Here is a 27,477-nt window from a genome sequence, read left to right as displayed (position 1 = left end):
CAAGCAATAAATGTTGGAGAGGGTGTGGAGAAAAGGGAACCCTCTTACACTGCTGGTGGGAATGCAAACTAGTACAGCCACTATGGAGAACAGTGTGGAGATTCCTTAAAAAACTGGAAATAGAACTGCCTTATGATCCAGCAATCCCACTGCTGGGCATACACACTGAGGAAACCAGAAGGAAAAGAGACACGTGTACCCCAATGTTCATCGCAGCACTCTTTATAATAGCCAGGACATGGAAGCAACCTAGATGCCCATCAGCAGATGAATGGCTAAGAAATCTGTGGTACATATACACAATGGAGTATTACTCAGCCATTAAAAAGAATACATTTGAATCAGTTCTAATGAGGTGGATGAAACTGGAACCTATTATACAGAGTGAAGTAAGCCAGAAAGAAAAACACCAATACAGTATACTAACACATATATATGGAATTTAGAAAGATGGTAACAATAATCCTGTGTACGAGACAGCAAAAGAGACACTGATATATACATCAGTCTTATGGACTTTGTGGGAGAGGGAGAGGGTGGGGAGATTTGGGAGAATGGCATTGAAACATGTATAATATCATGTATGAAACGAGTCGCCAGTCCAGATTCAATGCACGATACTGGATGTTTGGGACTGGTGCACTGGGACGACCCAGAGGGAGGGTATGGGGACGGAGGAGGGAGGAGGGTTCAGGATGGGGAACACGGGTATACCTGTGGCAGATTCATTTCGATGTTTGGCAAAACTAATACAATATTGTAAAGTTTAAAAATAAAATAAAATTAAAAATTAAAAAAAATGTTCATGAAACTCTTGCCAAATCATTTATTTTCCCTCAGTCCACAACTGTGATCTTATGGGGAGTTGGCAGAGGACAAAACGTGATTGCATCTGTTTGCATTTAGTTCTACAAGAAAATTTGGCACTGACTGAACATGGACTATTATAGCATTGCAGCCTCAAACATGAATATTTCTAAAAGGAAAACCTCGGCCAATGCATTTGATTGTCTAGTTTGTATAGACCACAAGATATCTAGATGTGTAGGTCTATTCCAGTTAGTGACATTTGGTTTCACTGAATGTTTAACTTTAGAAACCGTAGAATAGAAGGCGTGAAAGAATTTTTTTTTCAGGTTCCATACTGTACAGAAACCAAACCAGTCCACTGAAAACCCACACATACAAGACAGATACAGATTTTTATGGCCAACATCTCAGCTGAGGTCCTAGTTCACAACCAGCATCAACTTTCAGGCATGTAATTTAAGGTGATAAGCAATTTCAGCTGCCAGTTAATGAACTTTTGAATTTTATAAGCTGCAACCCCAGACATCACAGAGCAAAGATAAGCCATCTTCACTATGTCTAAATTCTTGATCCCAATCACAGAAACAAGGGCTAATTCAGTATTGCATAATTTTCATACATTTAATTACATACTTCTATTTTATTTTTTAAGTTTGGATTATTAATTTTACAATCTATTCTTAGTGTTACAGATTATTCAAGAAAGATTTCAACCTGAACTAGAAGAGAAACTAGCATTGTCCAGAATGTTCAGGATTTGCATTTCCTTTTTGGGAGAGAAAGAGGGAGACTATCTTTGTAGAAGCATCTTGTTTGGTAAAAGCATAGAGATACTATTGGTTTTTGTAAGGAGGTCCAAATTTAACGTAGAGGAGTGTTTATAAACAGTAGGAAAAGGAGTTAAATGTTGTACTCGTGTACTTATTAGCCTCAGCTCAATAATTGACCTTTAAATGTTCTCTGAGATGCTGGGAGTAAAATTTCACAATATTTTTCCTTTAGCAGATGACTTCCTATTAGTTTATGTCATTAAGAGCACACTAGAATAAGATTGGAAGTCCAAAAGAGAGAAAATTAGCTATAAGATACTAGAGAATTTACGTTTCAGTAATTAAGGATGCTTATTTAATATTAGTCTGATATTTTAAGAGAGCTTCTTTGGTAGCTCAGATGGTAAAGAATCTGCCTGGAATACTGGAGACCTAGTTCCAATCCCTGGGTCAAGAAGATCCCCTGGAGAAGGGAATGGCTACCCACTTCAGTATTCTGGTCTGGAGAATTCCATGGGCAGAGGAGCATGGTGGGCTACAGTCTATGGGGTTGCAAAGAGTCAGACACAACTGAATGACTAACACTTTCACTTTCATTTTAAGAATTGACAAAATCATTTTACTCAAATTTAGTAAACATCCACTTCCCACTACCCACCACCTACCATTTCCTATAAATTAAGCATTTCAAAGAAAGAAAGAAAAAAAAATATATATATAGCACAGTCAAAATATAATGTCAAATTAAGGAATCTTGAGACATGTATGAGAAGGGCAAAGGGGGAAAATAAACATGAAAAAATCAAATTTCCCAAGAAAGAGAGATCTGAGAAAATGCTGAAGATTCTGTAGCCAGCTTTTGCAATCACTGTAAATCTATCCAAACATTTTTCTCATCAATTTTATTAAATATTTTTCCCTATATAGCATATATTCTTAATATGGACCTCAGTCAGTAAATAGAATTAATTTTCTCCACTTCCCTATGATTTGTGAACATTGCTCACCTCTTAAAAACACATTGTCTATATGTATAGATTTAATATGCTACTACAAAAACTCATAATACAATGAATAAGGTAAGAAATAATTTGAAATACCCCAGTGTCATACATGGGTATGATGTGCTAGTTAATTTTTCTTACTGTATTTTTTGAGTGAGCAGTTTCTGAAATTGCCATATATGCATTTCATTAAAAAATACAATAAAGTTCTTTGGCCCATTTTTTGATTGGGTCATTTATTTTTCTGGAGTTGAGCTGTAGGAGTTGCTTGTATATTTTTGAGATTAGTTGTTTGTCCATTGCTTCATTTGCTATTATTTTCTCCCATTCTGAAGGCTGCCTTTTCACCTTGCTAATAGTTTCCTTTGTTGTGCAGAAGCTTTTAAGTTTAATTAGGTCCCATTTGTTTATTTTTTCTTTTATTTCCAATATTCTGGGAGGTGGGTCATAGAGGATCCTGCTGTGATGTATGCCGGAGAGTGTTTTACCTATGTTCTCCTCTAGGAGTTTTATAGTTTCTGGTCTTACATTTAGATCTTTAATCCATTTTGAGTTTATTTTTGTGTATGGTGTTAGAAAGTGTTCTAGTTTCATTCTTTTACAAGTGGTTGACCAAATGCAAATCAAAACCACTATGAGGTACCATTTCACACCAGTCAGAATGGCTGCGATCCAAAATCTACAAGCAATAAATGCTGGAGAGGGTGTGGAGAAAAGGGAACCCTCTTACACTGCTGGTGGGAATGCAAACTAGTACAGCCACTATGGAGAACAGTGTAGAGATTCCTTAAAAAACTGGAAATAGAACTGCCTTATGATCCAGCAATCCCACTGCTGGGCATACACACTGAGGAAACCAGAAGGGAAAGAGACACGTGTACCCCAATGTTCATCGCAGCACTGTTTATAATAGCCAGGACAAGGAAGCAACCTAGATGCCCATCAGCAGGTGAATGGCTAAGAAATCTGTGGTACATATACACAATGGAGTATTACTCAGCCATTAAAAAGAATACGTTTGAATCAGTTCTAATGAGATGGATAAAACTGGAACCTATTATACAGAGTGAAGTAAGCCAGAAAGAAAAACACCAATACAGTATACTAACGCATATATATGGAATTTAGAAAGATGGTAACAATAACCCTGTGTACGAGACTTCAAAAGAGACACCGATGTATAGATCAGTCTTATGGACTCTGTGGGAAAGGGAGAGGGTGGGGAGATTTGGGAGAATAGCATTGAAACATGTATAGTATCATGTATGAAACGAGTCGCCAGTCCAGGTTCGATGCACGGTACTGGATGCTTGGGGCTGGTGCACTGGGACGACCCAGAGGGAGGGTAGGGGAGGGAGGAGGGAGGAGGGTTCAGGATGGGGAACGCGGGTATACCTGTGGCAGATTCATTTTGATATTTGGCAAAACTAATACAATTTTGTAAAGTTTAAAAATAAAATAAAAGTTAAAAAAATACAATAAAGATGAAAGAAATATCACAGCACAAATTTATGAAGTAGTTTTAATTTTGATAGTCTGTTAATAAAAATGAAATTACTGTAAGATATTGGTTATCTTAGGGTACTTCTTAACACTAAGTCACAATTTTCTCTGCACTACAAAAATATAGTTAAATAATTATTTTTATTTCTTTAGTATCATTTCACAAAAATTCAGCATTCTTTTTTCATTTTGCTGCTTAAATTATAAGAATAGTTATTATTATAGTTAAAGTAAATTTTATGCCATAAGTTCAAATTTTCTCCTAGTTGTATCAGAATATGGTTTCCTATAAAATTACCTTAATTGAATTGAATGACTCTATCCCATTTCAGGATGGCAAGGATTTTGAAGCTAGGAAATTATTAGTCAGTGGAGATATACAAGCATAAACTGGGCTATTCTTTGATAAGAATACGGAGGAAAGAGGAAAATATAAGAGAATCAAAATAGGACTCAATGCAATTCACTATGGATAGAATATTTTATAACTCTAACTCAACTGGGATTCTACTTGTGAATAATGTGCTACTAACACTAAAGTTAGCCAAATAATTTTATGGTAATCAAAATTTAAACTAAAGAGAATAGATTTAAATGATGTATAATGCACATTTGTTCAAATATTCTTTTTAAAAAGTGAAATGGTTATTTCATTAATTCATTGATCATTACATCTAAGTGGCTGTACAATGAATTTTTAGGTTGAATCAGGAATAGTTTCTTCTTGAGACACTCACTTTGCAGAGTCTTAGAAAATTGTATATATTTGCCCAGGGAGTAGAATGTGAGTCAGTGATGGAACCAATGGATCTTCAGATTAAAACAAATAAATAAAACAAGTATTCTGCAATTCTCACACAAGCAAACAAACATTTTCAATCATGGGAGTCATAGAGTCATTTATTTTGTGTCTATGCCTAAAGGAAATTTGGTTGAGAAGAACAGAATGTGACTTATATGACAATGTAAGAATTAATTAGCCTTTGAATATTCTAAGAAATCGTGTTCCCAGAGGCATTTCTAAACAGAGCTTCACAAAAAGCCTCCCACCTTGCTGTCCAAGGTCATGTCCCTGGAGCTGTGGACATTGCCTGTCTTAGCAGAGCTTCTATTCTGCTGTTTGTTTTGTTTTTCTCTTATGCCACTTCATTTCCACAGATCATATACGCTCAGCCCCAAAAGTACTTCAGGTATTTAATCTCTTACTTCATACTGAAATCCATGTGTTAATGGTTTCTTTCAAGTATATAAGACTTCAGAAAATCAATTTTTATAATATCTTAAGTATTAGAAAGTAGTAATAACAATAGTTTACTGAGAGATTATTTCATGCTTCAAATTTATAATTCCATCTCACAATAATGACATAAATGGCATTACCTCTATTGTGTTAATCTGGACTTCCCTGGTGGCTCAGAAGGTAAAGCATCTGTCTACAACGCGGGAGACCCTGGTTTGATCCCTGGGTTGGGAAGATCCCCTGAAGAAGGAAATGGCAATCCACTCCAGGACTATTGCCTGGAAAATCCCATGGACAAAGGAGCCTGGTAGGCTACAGTCCATGGGGTCACAAAGAGTCAGACACTACTGAGCGACTTTACTTTACTTACTTTACTGTTATGTTAAGAAGAACATAAAGTAATTACCAAACTAATCAGAATCCGTTTTATTATTCACTCTCAGAAAGCACTCAATTATTTTTCTCCTATTTACTAGCTGTTTGAACTAGCCACTTAACTTCTAGAGACTCATTTTTTTTTTTTTTTTATCTTTTACCTAACAATATTCATTTATGTGTCCACCATATCTTCTCATGGCTTGGTAGCTCATTTCTTTTTAATACTGAGGTGTATTACATTGTCTAAATGTGCCAGTTTTGGGCTTCCCTGGTGCCTCAGCCAATGAAGAATCTGCCTGTAATTTGGGAGACCTGTGTTCAGAAGATTCCCTGGAGAAGGGAATTGAAACCCACTCTACTACTCTTGCCTGGAAAATCCCATGGATAGAGGAGCCTGGCAGGCTATAGTCCATGGGATTGCAAAGAATGGGACATAACTCTTTCACTTTATTTACTGAAGGGCATCTTAGATGCTTCAAGGTTTGGCAGTCATAAATGAAGTTGGTATAAGCATCCATGTGCAAACAAATGTATTTTGCAGTCAGTTTGCTTGTTCTTTTCTAGATCACATTTGTCTTTTGCTGATTTTATTTACTTTTTTCCTAAGTGTATAAGGTAAGGTCTTTGGTTTTGACTTCCATTCACTTATCAGTTTTAGATAAGTAGGAGTGGGTGAATATTTATACACATTTTAATTTAGTTCCTTAAGTTTTATGCAGAATGTTTTTAAAATCTGGTCAGTAGGTATAGTATACGTTAGTCTGAGTTTTTGCTTCTTCCTCTGTCTACACTAATTACTATTATTATTTTTTCCCCCAAAGGGAAGTCAGGACAGTTGACCCAGAAACTACTTTAAAACATAACCTACATACTTGTATTTTTTGTTGCTGTTGTTGCACAATTCATTTCTCAATGACTCTAGGGAATGTATATATAAAAGTTCTATCAGAAATTGCAAATGTTACTTTAATTTTAGATTTCAATTTCTCCAGTACCACAGAATCAATATCAGTACATGATTTGACTCCTAAGTGCAATGTTTTTAATAAAATTATAATTAAAATATATTTGCTTATAATTCACTGATCCATTACATCTCATTACATAATGAAAGTCATTTATGACAAACCCATAGGAAACATCATGCTCAATGGTGAAAACGGAGAGTCTTTTTGCTAAATCAGAAATGAAACAAGCCTGCCCACACTCACCACTTCTATTTAACATAGTGTTTGAAGTCCCACACAACAATCAGACTAGAAGAAGAAATAAAAGCAATCCACACTTAAAGTGAAGAAGTAAAAGTCACTCTTTGCAGATGACATAACTTTATATAGAAAACTCCAAAGTCTCTACCTTTAAAATATTAGAAAAATGAACTTAGCAAAAGTTACCAGATTTAAGATTTGTATATACCTGTTGCATGTCTATACACTAATAATGAATTAACAGAGAGGGACAATATATATATTTTTAATTCCTGGTTAAAATCACATCAAAAAGAATAAACTATCTAGTAATAAACTTAATGAAAGTAAAAAGCCTACACTCTGAAAAAGAAAAGAAAGAGAAAATGGTGGGAGAAATTGTAGAAAATGCAAATAAATGAAAACACATCCGTTGCTTCATTTGCTATTATTTTCTCCCATTCTGAAGGCTGCCTTTTCACCTTGCTAATAGTTTCCTTTGATGTGCAGAAGCTTTTAAGTTTAATTAGGTCCCATTTGTTTATTTTTGCCTTTATTTCCAATATTCTGGGAGGTGGGTCATAGAGGATCCTGCTGTGATGTATGTCAGAGAGTGTTTTGCCTATGTTCTCCTCTAGGAGTTTTATAGTTTCTGGTCTTACATTTAGATCTTTAATCCATTTTGAGTTTATTTTTGTGTATGGTGTTAGAAAGTGTTCTAGTTTCATTCTTTTACAAGTGGTTGACCAGTTTTCCCAGCACCACTTGTTAAAGAGATTGTCTTTAATCCATTGTATATTCTTGCCTCCTTTGTCAAAGATAAGGTGTCCATAGGTGCATGGATTTATCTCCGGGCTTTCTATTTTGTTCCATTGATCAATATTTCTGTCTTTGTGCCAGTACATACTGTCTTGATAACTGTGGCTTTGTAATAGAGCCTGAAGTCAGGTAGGTTGATTCCTCCAGTTCCATTCTTCTTTCTCAAGATAGCTTTGGCTATTCGATGTTTTTTGTATTTCCATACAAATTGTGAAATTATTTATTCTAGCTCTGTGAAGAATAATGTTGGTAGCTTGATAGGGATTGCATTGAATCTATAAATTGCTTTGGGTAGTATACTCATTTTCACTATATTGATTCTTCCAATCCATGAACATGGTATATTTCTCCATCTATTAATGTCCTCTTTGATTTCTTTCACCAGTGTTTTATAGTTTTCTATATATAGGTCTTTAGTTTCTTTAGGTAGATATATTCCTAAGTATTTTATTCTTTCTGTTGCAATGGTGAATGGAATTGTTTCCTTAATTTCTCTTTCAGTTTTCTCATTATTAGTGTACAGGAATGCAAGGGATTTTTGTGTGTTGATTTTATATCCTGCAACTTTACTATAATCATTGATTAGTTCTAGTAGTTTTCTGGTGGAGTCTTTAGGGTTTTCTATGTAGAGGATCATGTCATCTGCAAATAGTGAGAGTTTTACTTCTTCTTTTCCAATTTGGATTCCTTTTATTTCTTTTTCTGCTCTGATTGCTGTGGCCAAAACTTCCAAAATTATGTTGAATAGTAATGGTGAAAGTGGGCACCCTTGTCTTGTTCCTGACTTTAGAGGAAATGCTTTCAATTTTTCACCATTGAGGATAATGTTTGCTGTGGGTTTGTCATATATAGCTTTTATTATGTTGAGGTATGTTCCTTTTATTCCTGCTTTCTGGAGAGTTCTTATCATAAATGGATGTTGAATTTTGTCAAAGGCTTTCTCTGCATCTATTGAGATAATCATATGGTTTTTATTTTTCAATTTGTTAAAGTGGTGTATAACATTGATTGACTTGCGGATATTGAAGAATCCTTGCATCCCTGGGATAAAGCCCACTTGGTCATGGTGTATAATCTTTTAAATGTGTTGTTGGATTCTGATTGCTAGAATTTTGTTAAGGATTTTTGCATCTATGTTCATCAGTGATATTGGCCTGTAGTTTTCTTTTTTTGTGGGATCTTTGTCAGGTTTTGGTATTAGGGTGATGGTGGCCTCATAGAATGAGTTTGGAAGTTTACCTTCCTCTGCAATTTTCTGGAAGAGTTTGAGCAGGATAGGTGTTAGCTCTTCTCTAAATTTTTGGTAGAATTCAGCTGTGAAGCCGTCTGGACCTGGGCTTTTGTTTGCTGGAAGATTTTTGATTACAGTTTCAATTTCCGTGCTTGTGACGGGTCTGTTAAGATTTTCAGCCTTCAGAATGGGAGAAAATAATAGCAAATGAAGCAACGGACAAACAACTGATCTCAAAAATATACAAGCAACTCCTACAGCTCAACTCCAGAAAAATAAATGACCCAATCAAAAAAATGGGCCAAAGAACTAAATAGACATTTCTCCAAAGATGACATACAGATGGCTACCAAACACATGAAAAGATGCTCAACATCACTCATTATCAGAGAAATGCAAATCAAAACCACTATGAGGTACCATTTCACACCCGTCAGAATGGCTGCGATCCAAAAGTCTACAAGCAATAAATGCTGGAGAGGGTGTGGAGAAAAGGGAACTCTCTTACACTGTTGGTGGGAATGCAAACTAGTACAGCCACTATGGAGAACAGTGTGGAGATTCCTTAAAAAACTGGAAATAGAACTGCCTTATGATCCAGCAATCCCACTGCTGGGCATACACACTGAGGAAACCAGAAGGGAAAGAGACACGTGTACCCCAATGTTCATCACAGCACTGTTTATAATAGCCAGGACATGGAAGCAACCTAGATGCCCATCAGCAGATGAATGGCTAAGAAATCTGTGGTACATATACACAATGGAGTATTACTCAGCCATTAAAAAGAATACATTTGAATCAGTTCTAATGAGATGGATGAAACTGGAACCTATTATACAGAGTGAAGTAAGCCAGAAAGAAAAACACCAATACAGTATACTAACGCATATATATGGAATTTAGAAAGATGGTAACAATAATCCTGTGTACGAGACTTCAAAAGAGACACTGATGTATAGATCAGTCTTATGGACTCTGTGGGAGAGGGAGAGGGTGGGGAGATTTGGGAGAATAGCATTGAAACATGTATAGTATCATGTATGAAACGAGTCACCAGTCCAGGTTCGATACACGGTACTGGATGCTTGGGACTGGTACACTGGGAGGACCCAGAGGGAAGGTAGGGGAGGGAGGAGGGAGGAGGGTTCAGGATGGGGAACGCGGGTATACCTGTGGTGGATTCATTTCTATATTTGGCAAAACTAATACAATATTGTAAAGTTTAAAAATAAAATAAAAATTAAAAAAAAAAAAAGAAAACACATCACAGGCTCTTGGATTAGAATAATTAATATTGTTAAAATGTCTATGCTATTCAATACAATCTAGAAATATAATACAATTCCTATCAAAATACCAATGAAATTTTTACAGAAGTGGAACAAATAATTCTAAAATTCGTATGAAACCAAAAGACCCCAAATTAACAAAGCAAACTTGAACAAAAACAAAAGCAAAAAAACCCTGAAGGTATCACAATTCCACTCTTCATACAATATTCAAAGCAACAGTACACGAAATGCATGGTATTGATACAAAAACAGACATATGGATCAATGGAACATAACAGACAGCACAGAAATGAACCTATGGACACCTATGGGCAATTATCTTTCACGTAAATGCCAAAAACAAATAATGGGGGGAAATATAGTTTCTTCTGCATTCCATATCTGATATATCATGGGATTTATGCTAATATTTAGTCTTTCTGATATATTATTAATAAATAAGGGGAATTTTATATACAAGAGAACAATATATACATTCATATTAAAAGGAAAATACAGAGTCTTTGAATTTAATTTCATAAATGTTTAATCACAGCTTAATTTGCCTTGGGTTTATTATGAAAAACTTCAGGGGTACAAATAAATAGAAAGATATATAATTTTTGCCTCAGTCAAACAGGGAAAATGCAATTCACACACACACACACACACACACACACACATACACACACACACACAAAGTAGTATGGGGTTTGGATTATTTCATATACAGTAAAAGTACAGCTAAAAACCTATAAAAGGAAAAGAAAAGCAAAAGGGAAATACTTCTGGTCTATTTCAGTTCAATTCAGTCACTCAGTCATGTCCGTCTCTTTGTGACTCCATGGACTGCAGCACGCCAGGCCTCTCTGTCCATCACCTACTCCCAGAGGCCACCTAAAACCATGTCCATTGAGTCAGTGATGCCTTCCAACCATCTCATCCTCTGTTGTCCGCTTCTCCTGCCCTCAATCTTTCCCAGTATCCCAGTCTTTTCCAATGAGTCAACTCTTCACATCAGGTGGCCAAAGTATTGGAGTTTCAGCTTCAACATCAGTCCTTCCAATGAACACTCAGGACTGATATCCTTTAGGATGTACTGGTGGGATCTCCTTGCAGTCCAAGGGACTCTCAAGAGTCTTCTCCAACACCACAGCTCAAAAGCATCAATTCTTTGGCACTCAGCTTCCTTCACAGTCCAACTCTAACATGCATACATGACCACTGGAAAAAAACATAGCCTTAACTAGACAGGCCTTTGTTGACAAAGTGATGTCTCTGATTTTTAATATGCTGTCTAGCTTGGTGATAACTTTCCTTCCAAGGAGTAAGTGTCTTTTAATTTCATGGCTGCAGTCACCATCTGCAGTATTTTGGAGCCCCCAAAAATAAAGTCTGACACTGTTTCCACTGTTTCCTTGTCTATTCCCCATGAAGTGATGGAACCAGATGCCATGATCTTAGTTTTCTGAACGTTGAGCTTTAAGCCAACTTTTTCACTCTCCTCTCCTTTTTCACTTTCATCAAGAGGCCCTTTAGTTCTTCTTCACTTTCTGCCATAAGGGTGGTTTCATATGCATATCTGAGATTTTGATATTTCTCCCAGCAATCTTGATTCCAGCTTCTGCTTTCTCTAGCCCAGCATTTCTCATGATGTACTCTGCATAGAAGTTAAATAAACAAGGTAACAATATACAGCCTTGACATACTCCTTTTCCTATTTGGAACTAGTCTGTTGTTCTATGTCCAGTTCTGACTGTTGCTTCCTGACCTGTATACAGGTTTCTCAAGAGGCAGGTCAGGTGGTCTGCTATTCCTATCTCCTTCAGAATTTTCCACAGTTTATTGTGATCCACACAGTCAAAGGCTTTGGCATAGTCAATAAAGCAGAAATAGATGTTTTTCTGGAACTCTCTTGCTTTTTTGATAATCCAACAGATGTTGGCAATTTGATCTCTTGTTCCTCTGACTGTTCTAAAACCAGCTTGAACATTTGGAAGTTCACTGTTTATGTATTGCTGAAGCCTGCTTGGAGAATTTTGAGCATTATTTTACTAGCGTGTGAGATGAGTGCAATTGTGCAGTAGTTTGAGCATTCTTTGGCATTGCCTTTCTTTGGGATTGGAATGAAAACTGACCTTTTCCAGTCCTGTGGCCATTGCTGAGTGTTCCAAATTTGCTGGCATATTGAGTGCAGCACTTTCACAGCATCATCTTTCAGGATTTGGAATAGCTCAACTGGAATTCCATCACCTCCACTAGCTTTGTTCATAGTGATGCTTCCTAAGGCCCACTTGACTTCACATTCCAGGATGTCGGGATCTAGGTGAATGATCCCGCCATCATGATTATCTGGGTCATGAAGAACTTTTTTGTACTGTTCTTCTGTATGTTCTTGCCACCTTTTCTTAGTATCTTCTGTTTCTGTTAGATTCCTACCATTTCTGTCCATTATTGGTTTATTTATAGATCTGCAAAATATTCCTGAATAAGATAATATCTGAAATGTGAATAATATTTATGACATGGACCCTAAAACATAAGAGTGGAGGGATCCTAGTCAGAGAAAATAGAAGAAAAACAGTCATAGATTTCCAGATTTTAGGGTCAGTTTAGAGAATGTAGAGGGGCCCAGTGTAGCTGGATAAAAGCTTCTAATGAGAGGGAACTGAGGGGTAAAAGATGAAGAAACAAGAAAGAATCTACTATGAGTTTATTATTGCCAAATCTGGTGCAAAGCACCTAGTATGAGTTTCTTGTAGCCATACCCCAAGCAAAATTTAACAGATGGTGGCCCAATTAATATTTCATTTTATGAAGCATAATATTATCTCATTTCATAGGTATTCATTTTCAAAAACAATATAATTAGAACAAATTTCCAAGACAAAGGCATAAAACCAAAAAAATTGAGAAGTCACCCAGGTTTCCTTGACCACCTAGTCTCTTTGTAACTCCATAATTTCTTTCAATGTGATGACTTATGAAATTAGATAGTTATACCTAATTTTCTAATGCATGAGTGAGAAGGTTGGATTGTATTCCAAGGAAAATAGGTTCCTCAGGAATTATTGGGCAGGTCGGTCATACAATAAGAGATGAGTTTTAGAAGGACAATTCTTGCATTCCTTCAGTGCTCACACACGAAACTAGCTGGGTTCTTTAAAGTGCATATTGTAGTCTGAATCACAGTAGCATGCTTCATTGGCTAACCTAATGTCAGGCATGAGAGATGGACTATAAAGAAATCTGAGTGCCAAAAATTCATGCTTTCAAACTATGGTGTTGGAGAAGACTCTTGAGAGTCTCTTGGACATCAAGGAGCTCCAACCAGTCCATCCTAAAGAAAACAAGTCCTGAATATTCATTGGAAGGATTGATGATGAATCTGAAACTCCAAAACTTTGGCCACCTGATGAGAATAACTGACTCATTGGAAAAGACCCTCATGCTGGGAAAGATTGAAGGCAGGAGGAGAAGCGGACGGCAGAGGATGAGATGGTTGGATGGCATCATCGACTCAATGAACATGAGTTTGACTAAACTCCGGGAGCTGGTGATGGACAGGGAAGCCTGGTGTGCTGCAGTCCATGGGGTTGCAAAGAGTTGGACATGACTGAGCGACTGAACTGAATGCCTGAAGACATTTATTTCAATTCCTCAAAGAAATGGTATACGTTTTCTGCTAATACCTCAAAGGACACAGGTCCTAGAGACGAGACATGAATTCTAAATCATAATGAGTATCACCCTATTTACTTTAAACCTGAATGTGCCACTTTAGCCCATACCTTCCTCATGGCGATTTTCATCTCCATGTTTCTCAGGGTGTAGATGAGAGGGTTCAGCATGGGGGCAATCACAGCGTAAAACACAGAGATGTCCTTGTCCTTGTTCTTGCTCCCTGCAGGTAGAATGTAAGTATAGATACAGGGCACAAAGAATAAAACTACAACTGTTATGTGAGAACTACATGTTGAGAGAGATTTTTTTCGCCCTGCAGAAGAATGTATTCTAAGGTTATATAATATGACTATGTAAGAAGCTACTAGAACAAGAAATATGACAACCACCACCATTCCTGAATTTGCAATCACTAAGATACTCACAACATGAATATCTTTGCACACCAGTTTTAAAAGAGGCTTCACATCACATAGGTAGTGATCTATCTGATTAGGACCACAGAAAGGTAACTTGAGTACCATGAGAAGTAAAGCAATAGAATGCCAAAAACCTACAGCCCAGGCCAGGACCATCAACATGTCACAACTCTGTCTGTTCAGGGGCTTGACGATGGCGATATAGTGATCAAAAGCCATGAACACCAAGATGAATATTTCCACACCTGCCAGCAAGTGGGCAGTGAAGATCTGGGTCATACAATTGTTATAGGAAATGTTTCTTCGTGCTGCAGCTAAGTCCGTGATTAGCCTGGGGATCACAGTGGAGGTGTAGCTGAAATCCATGAAGGAGAGGTGACAAAGGAAGTAGTACATCGGTTGTTGCATTAGATGGCTGCAGGTGATGGTGAGAAAGACGATGAAATTCCCCATTAAGACAGCCAGATAACAGAGCAGGAACAAGAAGAAGAACAGTAACTATATTTTCTTATTTCCCCACAACCCTATGAAAACAAATTCTGTGACATTGTTTTGGGTTTCCATGAAGTTGTGTAGAGTTTGGAGGACACAACAGAAATTCAGTTCATCTAAAACAATAAAGAACATAATACATCTTTAATTGCATATTTAAAGTTTTGGATTATTGTACATTGGGCAAAGATGTAGGGCACAGAAAATTTACTATAAGCAATCTATTATTTGATATTAAGAGCAGCATATTTTGAACAATATTTAATAAAATAATAATTATGTCTGGAACATAACAACCCAACCAAGAGGTGGTATTCTGATACTCATTTTATACTTGTAAAATAAAAGCAAGAGTTTTCAGAATTTGCACCAAGTCATTAAGAGATTAAGTTGCAATCAAACTAAGATGAACCTGACCCTGATACCGGAGTTCATGTTCTTGGGAACTATGCAACAACATTCACTGATCACAGAAATTTCAGCTTTTGTCCATCTCTATAAAAAATATAAAGTCATTCTCCATCCCAGCCTTTAGTCATCTATGTAATGGCTATTTACATATTTAAGAAAATCTCTCGACTTCTCCATGTGCATGTAAATCATGTACAAAGTCCCAATTTCAGATGAATATTCAATGGAACTAAATATTACTTTTGAAAATTTTGAAAAATGCTTTTAGTCATAGCAGAGCATACCTGTATTAGTTTAAAATATTTTCAGTGACTCTCCTTGTACTCATGTGTGATAAAGATTCAGAACATGGAGAGACCAGAAATAGAGAAGTTAACCACAATGTAAACCATCTGAATATAGGAAGAAATATTATTGTTACATAAAAATCCACTTTAACCTTAATTTCAATAAATGTATGTTTCAGAGGTTTCTGTTGATAGTCCTTAGAGCTAGTAATTTTTTTTTTTTTTGACATTGGGCGAACTCAACACAAGGAATGACTTATTTAGTTAAACACTAAATGCCACCTTTTGGATGTTGTAAACCAAGGAGAACAGAGTGAGTATGTTGAAAAAATCAACTTTTACCCAAAACCAAATGTTTTCCACAGTAAAATCATTGTTTTAATCAAATGTTGTTAATTGTAATGAGTTGTAGAAAATGCAGCTCTTAGTTTAGCATCTTTTTTAAACAGCAGTACAAGCCTCAGCATCCCTTAATATTTGAATTAGTCATGCACTACTTACAGTGGTTCATCAGAACTTTGGAAAATACAGACTCATGGAAAAAGATCCCTCAGTGAAGGCTTTATTCTTCTTCTGGTCTTCCTTTAAACCAAAAAAAAAAAAAAAAATAGACTGCCTCGTCCCTTTCTTTGTCCCTCCCTGTTTTCTCTCACACTCTCTTTCCCTGCATCCAGCCCACACACATACCACCATCACCCAAATACATATTTAGATACCAAGGATTTTGGGAGTGAAGGAAGAACATTGAGTCCAACTTTTCACATATTTTTCAGTTAAGGTGTTTCTTCCCAAAATCCCTCCTTCAAACTTTAAATTCTTAAAAAAAAAAAATCATTGAGGGATAGTTTCAAAAGATATATCAAGCTACAGTTTGAAAGAGAAAAAAGCACTTAAATAAGCATATTAAGAAAGGGGATTTATAATTAAGGTCATGATTGTACATGGACAGTATAAAAACCCATCAAGGGCAATTTGATAAAATTGTTATCAACATTTTAAGTGTTTATCATATTAGTAATAAATAAACGTATCATGAAATTAACATGTATGGTTTTCATTATTTTCTGTGTTTAGAGTAAAGTGTTAAGATGAAAACAGAAAGTGCAAGTGTAGTTTTCTCAGTCATGTCTGACTCTTTGAAAGCCCATGGGCTGTAGCCCTCCAGTCTCTGTCCATGGAATTCTCCAAGAAAGAATATTGGAGTGCATTGCCATGCCCTTCTCTAGAAGATCTTCCCAATCCAGGAATCAAAACCAGGTCTCCTGTATTGCAGGCAAATTCTTTACCATCTGAGCTGCTAGGGAAGCCCAAATGTTGAGATACTATATACTAACTAATTAAATGATCTGAGCATAAAACTTAAAAAAAAAAATCATTTACTGACCATTTCACCTTTACCAACACGTACTAAGGCATATAAAATTTCAATTACTATAATCAAAAATTACATAAAATTTTTCTAAATCCCAATTATTTTTATAGAAATTTAATGTGCATCTGTGCAACTAATCATAACACTGATTTCTGCAAAACTTTGCAGTCATTTGAAATTTCAAGTGATGCTTCAGACTGTTTCTTTTTTTTTTTTTTCTCTGAGACTGGGCTTTGAAACAGCGAATAGATAGATAATATATCTGACCCTCTCAGGAACTGTCCATCCAAAAGACTCTTTGAGGAAGGCATTGCTGTATATAACTTGAATTGAAAGCACACCAAAGGAAATTAGGGGAAAAAAAATTCCCATAGGCATTTTACAGCAGCCAGTGTGTATAACGTTATAATTATAAGAATAAAACTACTAATATTAATGGGGTATATAAGACGGGTTTGAGGCTTCTTTCTTTAACTAAATATCTTGAGGGTTATCATAGGAATGATTCAATAACTTTATAATGTTATAGAAACTAATGAAATATTATGGATATTTATTTTTCTATATCTCACTTCTCCTAAAATAATTTCCTCAAAAACTGAGTTTGCTGATGTTTACCAAGGTATATATAAAACACATTTAATATATTTGAAATCTTTATTATTTAATTGTGTAAATGTGGTAAGAGATAATCAGAACATGTATACTTAAAATCACTATCAAAATTTGGAAATTATTTCTCAATGCTTATTTACTCCCACTTGAAATTTAAAAGCCTTGAACAGAAATTTGTGTCAACAGGTGTCATCTAGTATTAGATTATTATTAGTTTAGTTTTTTTTTTTTTTTTTGCTTTCCTTGGTCCCTTTTAATCCCTTTGGCAAGCAGGGTGTCAGTAGAAACTAAGGGACCAGGTGTAGTAAACTGTAGTCCTTAGTTCCTATTTCTTATCAAGCGATTTTTATGGGTCATGAAGGATCCTTCTAAGGTTTTGTTTATTTTACAATATATTTTTCCTTTTTAAATTGCTCATTTCCACTCTAGATACTCACTGTACCCTAATGTATTTAACTCTTACTAGCTTCAGGGTATTTCATATTTGTTGTACTCTCCCCACACTGTCAGTATCTAGAAATAATCTTTTAATAAAATCACCTTAAATTGTGGTGTTTGACTCTGTCTTCTCCTTGCTGCTTGATACTGGGAAGCAATAAAAGTCCTTAAATGCAAATTTGATTAAATAAGAAACAGTATTTGAAAGATCAAATAAAACTGGTAATATCTCAAAATAAGGAAAAGGGGGAGAGAAATAAAGAAGAGAATGAGAAAAAATAGAGAAAAAAACACTTGAACCAAGAATGAAATAATGTACAGCATTGCAGAATCTATGGATTTTAACAGGGTGGTAGAAAATATTAAAAATAATTGTAATAAAAATATTGTCAAATCTAACAGAAGATACAGAAAAGCAGAATTGTTGTATATCAGCTAAAGAAATTAAATTAATTGCTAAACTTCTTGACAAATAAAACTTCTGGTCCAATGAATTTAATAATAATTTATCATGATCATGTGGAAATTATCCCAGGAATAAAAGACTCAAAATGCAGCAGTTCAATTCACTGTATTAGCACAATAAAGAGAATCACAAGGTTATTTCAATAAATGCATGAAGTTAATTATAATTTTAAAATTCAATTTTATATATATATAATATTTTTCAAACATTTCAGCAAATGAAATTGCCTAACCTAATATAGCAACTGTATAAGACTTACAACTACCATCACTTATAATAATGAATACTCGGTAAGTTAAGACAAATAAAAGACTGTCCACTCTTATTTCTGAATTAAATCCTAAGTTCTAGACACTGCAGTGAGGTAAAATAAAGAAACATAAGACATAGAGCTTCAAAAGGTAGGAGTAAATTTTTAATAAATATACACATATACAGAAAGAATGGTTATATGATAGAAAATTCTAAGTGTTCTGTAAAGAATCTAAGGTGGACCTAGTAGTGGTAAAGAAACCATCTGCCAATGCAAGAAACACAAGAGACAGGGGCTTGATCCCTGGGTCAGGAAGATCCTCTAGAGGAAAGCATGGCAATCCACTCCAATATTCTTGCCTGGGGAATCCCCATGGAGAGAGGAGACTGGTGGGCTACAGCCCAAGGGGTCTCAAGGAGTCTGACACAACTGAAGCGAGTTAGCATGCATGCAATCAGTTAGTTTAGCAAGTTCACAAGATAAAATTTTAATACAAAAATTAAGTGCATTTCTATAATAGCAACAATTAAAAATTGAAATTAGGATCAACATCTATATTAATGAATTAAAATTCATTAATTAAAAATATGAAACTTGAGAGATAAAGTTGAGTATATAATAATACTTGTAGAACATTTAACCTGTATATCAAAAGCAGAAAGTATTTCTTAGAAAAATTCAATACATAAGTAAGTAGATATGCCATATAGGTGAATTATAAGACATTATATTCTACCATTTTGCTTTTTAAATTTCAATGTAATTCCAATAAAATAAAACAGAATAATCAGAATAGATCAATAATCCCATTCTAGAATATACAAGCTTAAAGAAACCTGGGATACTTTCAAAAATCTTTTGTGACCACAATAAAATCAACCACAGAGACAAGAAGAAAAAAAATTATGGAGACTAAAAAACACGTTACTGAAAAACCAACGGGCTACTGATGAAATCAAAGAGGAAACTAAAAAATACCTTGAGATAAATGACAATGAAAACACAACTATACAACCTATGGGATGCAGCAAAAGTGATTCTTAAAGGGACATTCATAGCAATACAGGTCTTCAAAAAACAATAAATAACTCAAATAAACAGTCTAATATACCACTTGAAAGGATTAGAAAAAGAAGAACATACAAAACCTAGAATATGCAGAAGGAAGGAATAAAGATCACATAGAAATAAATAAAATAGAGATGTAAAATAATAGAAAAGTAATAAAACCAAGAGCAGGTTCATTGAAAAAATAAACAAAGTAGACAAACCTCTGGCCAAGCTCATGAAGAAGAAAACAGACAGGATCCAAATAAACAAAATAAGAAATGAAAGGTGAGAAATAACAAACAATACCACTGTAATACAAAAGTATGTAAGTGAATACTAAGAATAATTATATGCCAATAAATTGGACAAAGTAGAAGAAATGAACACATTTCTGGAAACATATGATACACAAAAACAGAATCAAGGAAAAATAAATAAATTGAACACACTAATCACTAGAAGTGAAACAGAATCTGTTAATAAAAAAAAAAAAAAAAGTAAGAAAAGAAAAACCTCCCAGCAAAAAAAAAAAAAAAAATCCAGACCCAGAAGGCTTCACTGGGAAACTCTACCAGACAAAAAAGAACTTACACTAATCCTTCTCAAACTCTTCCAAACGATTGAAGAGGAGGGAACCCACCCAAAATCATTGTATTAAGCCATCATCACTCTGAAATCAAAATCAGACAAAGACAGTACCAAAAAGATATTATAGCCCAATATCTTTTTTTTTCTCATTTTTAAATTTTTATTTTTTTCTTTACAATATTGTATTGGTTTTGCCATACATCAACATGCATCTGCCACAGGTGTACACGTGTTCCCCATCCTGAACCCCCCCTACCACCTCACTCCCCATACCATCCCTCTCGGTCATCCCAGTGCACCAGCCCCAAGCTTCCTGTATCCTGCATCGAATCTGGACTGGTGGTTCATTTCTTATATGATAATATACATGTTTTAATGCCATTCTCTCAAATCATCCCCCCCCACCGCCCCGTCCCTCTCCCACAGAGTCCAAAAGACTGTTCTATACATCTGTGTCGCTTTTGCTGTCTCGCATCTTTTATGAATACAGATGAAAAATTTCTAAACAAAATATTAACAAGCCAAATTCAACAATATGCATAAAGGTCATAATTAAGTAAAGAGATATGCCATATAGGTGAATTATAAGACTTATTCTATTTTACCATTTTGCTTTTTAATTTCAATGTGATTCCAATAAAATAAAACAGAATAATCAGAGTAAATCAATAATCCCATTCTGAAATTTATGTAGAAACATACAAGTTTAAAGAAACCTGGAAGAGGAACTAAAAAGCTGCTTGATGAAAGTGAAAGAGGAGAGTGAAAGAAAGCTTAACGCTCAACATTCAGAAAACGAAGATCATGGCATATGGTCCCATCACTTCATGGGAAATAGATGGGGAAACAGTGGACACAGTGTCAGACTTTCTTTTTGGGGGATCCAAAATCACTGCAGATGGTAATTGCAGCCATGAAATTAAAAGACACTCCTTGGAAGGAAAGTTATGATCGACCTAGATAGCATACTCAAAAGCACATTACTTTCCCAACAAAGGTCTGTCTAGTCAAGGCTATGGTTTTTCCAGTAGTCATGTATGGATGTGAGAGTTGAACTGTGAAGAAAGCTGAGTGCCAAAGAATTGATGCTTTTGAACTGTGGTATTGGAGAAGACTCTTGAGAGTCCCTTGGACTGCAAGGAGATCCAACCAATTCATTCTGAAGGAGATCAGCCCTGGGATTTCTTTGGAAGAAATGATGCTAAAGCTGAAACTCCACTACTTTGGCCACCTTGTGCGAAGAGTTGACTCATTGGAAAAGACTCTGATGCTGGGAGGGATTGGGGGCAGGAGGAGAAGGGGACGACAGAGGATGAGATGGCTGGATGGCATCACCGACTCGATGGACGTGAGTCTGAGTGAACTCCGGCAGTTGGTGATGGACAGGGAGGCCTGGCATGCTGCAATTCATGGGATTACAAAGAGTAGGACACGACTGAGCGACTGAACTGAACTGAACTGGAATACATTCAAAAATCTTTTATGACCACAATAAAATCAACCACAGAAACAAGAAAAAAAAATATGGAGACTTAACAACTTGTTACTGAAAAACCAAGGGTCATGCAAGGGTCATACAAGCATCACAAAGATGATGCAACATGCACAAATCAATTCATGTGACACACCACATCAAAAAAAGAAAAAAATAGAAAGTATTCAATTATCTCAGTAGATGAAAAGGTAATTGATAAAATTAAATATCCATGCATTATAAAAACTCAAAGTTGGTATGTAGAAAACATATCTTAAGATAATAAAAGCTATTTATGACAACCCACAGGCAACATAGCACTCAATGTTGAAAAGCTGAAAATCTTCTTGCTAAAATCTGAAACAAGATAAAGATGCCCACTCTCATCACTTCTACTCAACATAGTTTGGGATATCCTAGTCATAAGAAATCAGATAAGAAAGGGAAATAAAACATGTCCAAATTGGAAAAGAAAAGGTAAAATTATTATTACATGCCAGCAATATAATAAATATATAGAAAACCCTAAAGACTCACAAAACTATTAGAACTGATAAATTCAGCAAAACCAGTAGGATACAAGATTAAAATACAGATATTGGTTGAATTTCTTTATTATTAACTATATATATATATATATATATATATATATATATATATATATATATGGAGAAGGCAATGGCACCCCACTCCAGTACTCTTGCCTGGAAAATCCCATGGGCAGAGGAGCCTGGTGGGCTACAATCCATGGGGTTGTGAAAAGTCAGACACAACTGAGTGACTTCACTTTCACTTTTTACTTTCATGCATTGGAGAAGGAAGTGGCAACCCACTCCAGTGTTCTTGCCTGGAGAATTCCAGGGACAGGGGAGCCTGGTGGGCTGCCTCCTATGGTGTCGCACAGAGTTGGACACGACTGAAGTGATTTAGCAGCATATATATCAGAAAATGAAAGTAAAAGCAAAACAAATTTTTTTTTCCTAAAACTGAATTAAAAAAAAAAAAAAACTTACAAATACACCAGACCATGGAGGTGAAACACTTATATGCTAAAAACTATAGCACACTAAGAAAAGACCTTGAAAATGATTGAAAGAAATGGAAAGATAGTCCATGCTCTGGGATTGAAAGAATTAATATTGTTAAAATGGCCATTTTACTCAAAGCAATCTACTGATTTAATGTGAATTCCTATCAAATTACTCATGATATATATTTTTTCACATTCACCTGTTTATTTGTGTGTTTTTTTGGTTTATTTTTTTTCTTCTTTTTTATTTTATTTTTTAACTTTACAATATTGTATTGGTTTTGCAATATATCAACATGAATCTGCCACAGGTATACACGTGTTCCCCATCCTGAACCCTCCTCCCTCCTCCCTCCCCGTACCAAATGTGGAAATAGACTTTTAACAAATTATGCTATTTATTATAAATAGCAAACCAATTGGTCATGCATAAGAAAAAAAAAAATGAACCTTAAACATTACCACACACTACAGAAATACTAACTCAAAATGAATCAGAGACCTAGAGACACATATGTTATAGCTAACTTTGTAGAAAACCTACAAGATTTTTTTGAGTTGGAGTTAGATCAATTATATATATATATATATATGACACAATAAAAACTTTAGGAAAAATTAAAAATTCAGTTCAGTTCAGTTCAGTCACTCAGTCGTGTCCGATTCTTTGCGACCCCATGAATTGCAGCAGGCCAGGCCTCCCTGTCCATCACCATCTCCTGGAGTTCACTCAAATTCACGTCCATCGAGTCGGTGATGCCATCCAGCCATCTCATCCTCTGTCGTCCCCTTCTCCTCCTGCCCCCAATCCCTCCCAGCATCAGAGTCTTTTCCAATGAGTCAACTCTTCGAAATGGGGGTAAATTCTTCATGTATATATACAAGTTTATGTATACACAATGGTACATATTTTTAAGTTTAAATTTTACAAAAATGAAATTTTATATATAATTCTATATAATTATATGTAAATTAATTATTGATTCATATATCTATATATACACAAAAAGCATAAATATTACAAAACAGTTGTATGTAAGCTGTGTAAAGAAGAGATTAGTAATAAGAAACCCATAATCCTTAATTTTGCATTATGTGAATAATTTGATCATAAGCTCTACAAAGTAAGATAAACAATGTTCAATAATAACATAAAAATTTTAAAAATACCCTCACCATCATTAATCGTCAGAGCATGCATGTTAAAATCACAATAATTTGCCACCACATAGCACCTAAAAAGACTAAAAGGAAAATAACTCATTAAACCAAGTGGCAAGCACATATATGCTAAGTAACTTCAGTCGTGTCTGACTCTGTGTGACCCCATAGACGGCAGCCCATCAGGCTCCCCCGTCCCTGGGATTCTCCAGGCAAGAACACTGGAGTGGGTTGCCATTTCCTTCTCCAATGCATGAAAGCAAAAGGTGAAAGTGAAGTTGCTCAGTCATGTTCGACTTAGCGACCCCATGGACTGCAGCCTACCAGGCTCCTCCATCCATGGGATTTTCCAGGCAAGAGAACTGGAGTGGGGTGCCATTGCCTTAGAACAACTGGAAATCTCTTCCTGTGTTTTTTATATTTCTCCACCTTTATAATATTGCCTAGCATTCCATACAAACCAAGCTTTGAGTCCCAGAGATAACTAATTGGGAGCTTCCTAGAATTTCTGTCTACTTCTATAACCCACTGATGATTAGTTTTAGAGTCAGATACTTTAAAATGGCTGCCGTTAATTTTATGCCCTTACTGATCTGACTCTCAAGCAATCAATAGTAGTTTTCCCATAAAATATTTGATATTGAAAAGAAAAACAAAGTTCTTTCTCTGACATAATTGAATAACAAAACTACATCACTCATTCCCACACTGGAATTGTGTGTGTGTATGGGCTCAGTCATGTCTGACTCTTTTCAACCCCATGGACTATATTCAGCCAGGCTTTTTTCTCCATGAAAATTTCCAGGTAAGAATACAGGAGTGGATGTTATTCCCTACTGCAGGCGATCTTCTGACCCAGGGATCAAATCCATGTCTCGTGTCTCTTGCATTTGCAGGTGGATTTTTGAGAAGCCTCACAATGTAATTATGCCACCTTGTTATTAGGTTGGTACAAATGTAATTGAGGTTTCAGATTGTGAATTTCTAATCATGATAACTAGGTTCAAACATATCTTCATTAATCAAAATAAGAATCATTAAAATCAACACATTTTTGCCAATGAGAAATAAGTCTCTAACCCTTTAGAGTAAAAATTTGTACTTCAGCCTTCAAGAAACTCTTGGAAAACATTTTCTGTCTCCGTCTTGTGGAAGCATTTGTCCTGAAAAATGTTGTTGAGATACTTGAAGAAGTGGTAGTAGGGTGACAAGAGGTCAGGGTAATATGGCAGATGGGACAAAACTTCATAGCCCAATTTATTCAACTTTAGAAGCATTGATTGTCTTTGAGAAAGTCTGGACCCATTCTGTTGAAAAGTGCTGCTGGAGAGTTGCAATTTTCTGTGTATCTCATAGATTTGCTGAACATATCTTTCAGATGCAATGGTTTTGCCAGGATTCAGAAAGCTGTAATGGATCAGACTGGCATCAGACCAAGAAACAGTGGCCATGACCTTTTTTCTGGTGCAAGTTTGGTTCTAGGAAGTACTTTGGAACTTCTTGTGGGTCCAACCACTGAGCTGGTGGTTGCTGGTTGTCATAAAATCCATTTTTCCTTGCACATCACAATCTAACAGAAATGATTTATTGTTTCATAGAATAAATGACAACACTTCAAAATGATGGTTTGTTTTTGATCTGTGGTTAGCTCATGAGGCTCCCACATATAGAGCTTTTTCACCTTTCCAATTTGGTTCAAATGCCCAATGAAGATAGAATGGTTGATGCTGAGTTATTTGGCAGCTTCTTGTGTGGTTAGCTGTAAGAGATCAGCTTTAATGATCCTCTCAGTTGGTCATTGTCAACTTCTAATAGCCAGCCACAGTGCTTCTCGTCTTCAAGGGCCTTCTCTCCTTTCTGAACCTTCTTGATCCACTACTGCACTGTCTGTTCCTTAGCAGTTCCTGGGCCAATTGTGTTGTTCATGTTGCGAGTTGCCTCAGCTGCTTTATGACCCATTTTAAACTCAAATAAGAAAATCACTCTAATTTGCTTTTTGTCAAACATAATTTCCCTAGTCTAAAATAAACATAAAATAAACAGCAAATAATGTCATTAACAACAAAAAATTAAAGTGAAAAATGTGTTTTAAAATGATGTAAAACATAACTGTATTTATTTAAGAATTCATTCCAATATCAAAGGGCAAATAAAAACTGCAATTAGTTTTGTGCTAATCTAATATTCATATGAATTTAGCTTTCTTAGAAACACATAAACACATGTTCAAATAGAATCTTACATGTTCAGGCATGAACAATCTTACAAATACAATCTTACATTGTACACAATGTAAGAATACATTAATGAGACAACTCCTTAATACAAATCCCCACTCAAATTTAAGAGTTTTTCAAAGGTGTTTCTTCAGAATACCTGTTTTTAAGACAAAACTTTTCTATCAAAGAAAATAATTAATCCCTGAGAAAGAAAGTTGCAGCTACAAGACAAAGTCCTTTAGCCTTGTAGCAATTTCTTTAAATATTCATGTAATGCAAGGTGAAAATTGTGTGTGTGTGTGTGTGTGTGAATCTCCAGAACAAGAGTCACCATAGGTAGAATGATCCATTTAAATGTGTTTCCACCACATCTTTTGCCTCTTGATTACAGAACCAGAGCTGTCTAAAGAAGACCATGCCTCTAAGTGGTTCAACTGAATCCATTCCAAGCTCAAATTCTAAATTTTGAATAGAAACATTTTGAGGCTTTGGGCTACAAAAAATAATCAGACTTTTAGAAACAAAACAAAACTTGCTTGCTGACTACTGCCTTGATACTGAATTATCTGAATCGTCTCTTTCCAAGTGTGGCATATCTTTCATATTCAAAGAAGAGGTCATATTCAAGAAGAGGTCAGTTTGAAGATGGCATTGTTTCTGAATACTCTCAACTCTTATTAAGATCAAACCAGGGCTGTGTGACAACCTAGATGAGTGGGATGGGGTAGGAGATGGGAGGGAGGTTCATGAGGGAGGGGATATATATATATACCTATGCCTGACCCATGTTGATATAGGGCGGAAAGCAACACAATATTGTAATTTTTATTCAATTAAAAATGAATAAATTAAGGAAAATGTTAATTTAATATTGAAGCAAGCTTTTCTATAATCTAAATCTAAAGCTTATTAACAATTGTTAACTTTCTATATAATCATTGTTCCAATATTTTTCAAAGAGAGCAGTTAATCCTTACCCCAAATCTTTTTAGAGCTTCCCTGGTGGCTCAGATAGTAAAGGGTCTGCTGCAATGCGAGAGACCCGGGTTTGATTCCTGGGTCAGAAGATGCCCTGAAGAAGGAAATGGCAATCCACTCCAGCACTCTTCCTTGGAAAATCCCATGGACGGAGGAGCCTGATAGGCTACAGTCCATGGGGTCGCAAACAGTCGGACACGACTGAGCGACTTCACTTCCACTTTCCAAATCTTTTTTGATAAATACCATTAACATTCTTTGAAATAAATTTTAGGCTCATTGAAGTTAAGAAAATGAAAGGGCCCAGTTTTCCTATTCCAAAAC

The 27,477-nt window shown here is 35.6% G+C and overlaps 1 pseudogene; it reads right to left on the bottom strand.

Moving 5' to 3' along the window:
* Positions 1 to 13,971: 13,971 nt before the first annotated feature.
* On the bottom strand, positions 13,972 to 14,883 carry LOC113885186 (annotated as a pseudogene).
* Between the last annotated feature and the right edge of the window lie 12,594 nt (positions 14,884 to 27,477).

This window comes from Bos indicus x Bos taurus, chromosome 28 (genome assembly GCF_003369695.1).
Source record: "Bos indicus x Bos taurus breed Angus x Brahman F1 hybrid chromosome 28, Bos_hybrid_MaternalHap_v2.0, whole genome shotgun sequence".
Lineage (NCBI taxonomy): Eukaryota > Metazoa > Chordata > Mammalia > Artiodactyla > Bovidae > Bos > Bos indicus x Bos taurus.
Note: the sequence above shows the minus strand (reverse complement) of the source record. Positions and strands in the feature narration are given on the sequence as shown.